Source organism: Ranitomeya imitator, chromosome 1 (assembly GCF_032444005.1).
Source record: "Ranitomeya imitator isolate aRanImi1 chromosome 1, aRanImi1.pri, whole genome shotgun sequence".
Lineage (NCBI taxonomy): Eukaryota > Metazoa > Chordata > Amphibia > Anura > Dendrobatidae > Ranitomeya > Ranitomeya imitator.
The window spans coordinates 973938009-973942529 of NC_091282.1; the positions used below are offsets into that span (position 1 = coordinate 973938009).

Consider the following 4521-nt stretch of genomic DNA (forward strand, 5'->3'; position numbering starts at 1 on the left):
GTGGTAGAGCAACCTCATTGTTTCTGATCCTCTCTTCAGTGCATGATGTCTCATGAACTTGAGAAAGCGTTCCATAAGTTTGCAGTCTATGGCAGCACCAAAGCAACTTGAAATGAGATGACCGGCAAAAACTTCAGCAAACTCTGCAAGGTATGCAGCATCCAAGAACATGGATGTACCAGCACAGACGTGGACATTGTCTTCGCTAAAGTGAAGTCTACGGCAGCACATGTGATCAACTATGAAGAATTTAAGGCGGCCATGGAAATTTTGTCAGCAAAGAGATTTCAACGGATGCCTGCAAATAAGGCAATACCAGCTATCCACAAGCTTGTAGAGAGTAAAGAACCTGCAAACATGGGGACCACGATGTCTCATGAACTTGAGAAAGCGTTCCATAAGTTTGCAGTCTATGGCAGCACCAACGCAACTGGAAATGAGATGACCGGCAAAAACTTCAGCAAACTCTGCAAGGTATGCAGCATCCAAGAACATGGATGTACCAGCACAGACGTGGACATTGTCTTCGCTAAAGTGAAGTCTATGGCAGCACATGTGATCAACTAAGAAGAATTTAAGAAGGCCATGGAACTTTTGTCAGCGAAGAGATTTCAACGGATGCCTGCAAATGAGGCAACACCAGCTATCCACAAGCTTGAAGAGGGTAAAGAGCCTGCAGACATGGGGACCACGATGTCTCATGAACTTGAGAAAGCGTTCCATAAGTTTGCAGTCTATGGCAGCACCAACGCAACTGGAAACGAGATGACCGGCAAAAACTTCAGCAAACTCTGCAAGGAATGCAGCATCCAAGAACATGGATGTACCAGCACAGACGTGGACATTGTCTTCGCTAAAGTGAAGTCTATGGTAGCACATGTGATCAACTATGAAGAATTTAAGAAGGCCATGGAACTTTTGTCAGCGAAGAGATTTCAACGGATGCCTGCAAATGAGGCAATAGCAGCTATCCACAAGCTTGTAGATGGTAAAGTACCTGCAAACATGGGGAGCACGAAAGCTGTGACTGCAGGGGCCGTGGATTGTCTAATAGACACACAAAATACATGGGATCACACAATGAACGTTTTGATGAGAGTGGCAAAGGCAAAGGCATAGCAGGAGGTGAAGAACAGACTGACAACTCTTGATACGTTGAGGCGTATAAGGGAGGAGGGTCGTACAAGAGGAAAGTCAAGGAGTAACTCAAGAACAACAATTGAAGGAATAATACCTGAAGGGACCCTAAAAACATCAGTAATGTCCCGAAATCCACTAGGATGAAACAGTTAATTATTTAGTGTCTAAGACATCTGTCCTTAGCTTACATTAACCTGTCGATAATACACCATCAAATGTGAAATTGGATCCTCTCGTTTTTTCTAGGTCATATGAGACATGATATTCTATCCCAGAACTGAGCAAGTGGCACACTGCGTCTTTTCTTCTACTAGGAGCATGCAGACTGCTCATCTACATGGACTGTTCCAGTGTCTTTGATTAACCCTAGCACATATATACAGTGGGGCAAAAAAGTATTTAGTCAGTCAGCAATAGTGCAAGTTCCACCACTTAAAAAGATGAGAGGCGTCTGTAATTTACATCATAGGTAGACCTCAACTATGGGAGACAAACTGAGAAAAAAAAATCCAGAAAATCACATTGTCTGTTTTTTTATCATTTTTTTTGCATATTATGGTGGAAAATAAGTATTTGGTCAGAAACAAACAATCAAGATTTCTGGCTCTCACAGACCTGTAACTTCTTCTTTAAGAGTCTCCTCTTTCCTCCACTCATTACCTGTAGTAATGGCACCTGTTTAAACTTGCTATCAGTATAAAAAGACACCTGTGCACACCCTCAAACAGTCTGACTCCAAACTCCACTATGGTGAAGACCAAAGAGCTGTCAAAGGACACCAGAAACAAAATTCTAGCCCTGCACCAGGCTGGGAAGACTGAATCTGCAATAGCCAACCAGCTTGGAGTGAAGAAATCAACAGTGGGAGCAATAATTAGAAAATGGAAGACATACAAGACCACTGATAATCTCCCTCGATCTGGGGCTCCACGCAAAATCCCACCCCGTGGGGTCAGAATGATCACAAGAACGGTGAGCAAAAATCCCAGAACCACGCGGGGGGACCTAGTGAATGAACTGCAGAGAGCTGGGACTAATGTAACAAGGCCTACCATAAGTAACACACTACGCCACCATGGACTCAGATCCTGCAGTGCCAGACGTGTCCCACTGCTTAAGCCAGTACATGTCCGGGCCCGTCTGAAGTTTGCTAGAGAGCATTTGGATGATCCAGAGGAGTTTTGTGAGAATGTCCTATGGTCTGATGAAACCAAACTGGAACTGTTTGGTAGAAACACAACTTGTCGTGTTTGGAGGAAAAAGAATACTGAGTTGCATCCATCAAACACCATACCTACTGTAAAGCATGGTGGTGGAAACATCATGCTTTGGGGCTGTTTCTCTGCAAAGGGGCCAGGACGACTGATCCGGGTACATGAAAGAATGAATGGGGCCATGTATTGTGAGATTTTGAGTGCAAACCTCCTTCCATCAGCAAAGGCATTGAAGATGAAACGTGGCTGGGTCTTTCAACATGACAATGATCCAAAGCACACCGCCAGGGCAACGAAGGAGTGGCTTCGTAAGAAGCATTTCAAGGTCCTGGAGTGGCCTAGCCAGTCTCCAGATCTCAACCCTATAGAAAACCTTTGGAGGGAGTTGAAAGTCCGTGTTGCCAAGCGAAAAGCCAAAAACATCACTGCTCTAGAGGAGATCTGCATGGAGGAATGGGCCAACATACCAACAACAGTGTGTAGCAACCTTGTGAAGACTTACAGAAAACGTTTGACCTCTGTCATTGCCAACAAAGGATATATTACAAAGTATTGAGATGAAATTTTGTTTCTGACCAAATACTTATTTTCCACCATAATATGCAAATAAAATGTTAAAAAAACAGACAATGTGATTTTCTGGATTTTTTTTTCTCAGTTTGTCTCCTATAGTTGAGGTCTACCTATGATGTAAATTACAGACACCTCTCATCTTTTTAAGTGGTGGAACTTGCACTATTGCTGACTGACTAAATACTTTTTTGCCCCACTGTATGTAGCCTGTTCACAGTGTTCAGAATGTTGTACTTTAGAGCCACAGCAGGCGCTCTGTGAACCTCTATGTGACCTGAAGATTTGAATTGCTGTTGTATTACTTCTCCATACAACTTGTAAAAAAAAAAAAAAAAACTAGCAATGAACAGGTTAATATTTCCATGCTATTTTTTCCAGCAAGAACTGCACAGCACAGTGCAGATTAATGTACTAACCTTTGATCTGAGGAAACCTGAGTCTTATTAACAGCTGTGCAGTCTGGGATCCCATCCTTCCTTGGATAGATAGAAATAATACTTCTGCTGAAGAAATAGCAGATTTGCTCTTGCTCAGAATGGTTTACGGCCATGGATTGAGCTGGCAAAAAGGAAGAATAAAAGTGCAAGTAAGAAACTAAACGCCAAACATTGGGTGATTTACAATTTCACACATGACCATTTCTCCACCAGGGTCTGACCTCCTCTATCTCACTCCCTTTCTGTTCCCATATGATTCAATCAGTCTGGGTTGTTTATCCACATTGCATGTGATTGAGGGATGAATACTTTTATCTGAAGTGTTGATGGATTTAGGTTTGAAATGGTTCAATTAGTGACATTTCTCATTAGGTAGCTCAGTCTCTGCATGTGTTATCATCAACCTGAACAAAAAGGGAAGATATCTGAGAAGAAGATGGAGAGGTGAGTAGTCTGGGTGATAGACTTTGTGTAGCATGAATAGATTACTCTAAAGAAACTTGTAATGAAATTATCTCACTAAAAACATACATAATAAGATAGTAAACATATGATTATTTTTTTATTATCATTATTATTATTATTTATTGTTATAGCGCCATTTATTCCATGGCGCTTTACATGTAAGGAGGGGTATACATAATAAAAACAAGTACAATAATCTTGAACAATACAAGTCATAACTGGTACAGGAGGAGAGAGGACCCTGCCCGCAAAGGCTCACAATCTACAAGAGATGGGTGAGAATACAGTAGGTGAGGGTAGAGCTGGTCATGCAGTGGTTTGGTCAATCGGTGGTTACTGCAGGTTATAGGCATGCCGAAAGAGGTGGGTCTTCAGGTTCTTTTTGAAGGTTTCGATGGTAGGTGAGAGTCTGATATGTTGGTGTAGAGGGTTCCAGAGTAGGGGTGGTACGCGAGAGAAATCTTGTATACGATTGTGGGAAAAGTAGATAAGAGGGGAGTAGAGAAGGAGATATTGTGAGGATCAGAGGTTGCGTGTAGGTAAGTACCGGGAGACGATGTCACAGATGTATGGAGGAGACAGGTTGTGGATGGCTTTGTACGTCATGGTGAGGGTTTTGTACTGGAGTCTCTGGGCAATGGGGAGCCAGTGAAGGGATTGACAGAGGGGACAGGTGGATTAGTTGGGCAGCA

At 42.6% G+C, this 4521-nt stretch overlaps 1 pseudogene; it reads left to right on the forward strand.

Moving 5' to 3' along the window:
• The first annotated feature begins 693 nt into the window (after positions 1-693).
• On the forward strand, positions 694-1205 carry LOC138658246 (tubulin polymerization-promoting protein family member 3 pseudogene; annotated as a pseudogene).
• The last annotated feature ends 3316 nt before the right edge of the window (positions 1206-4521 follow it).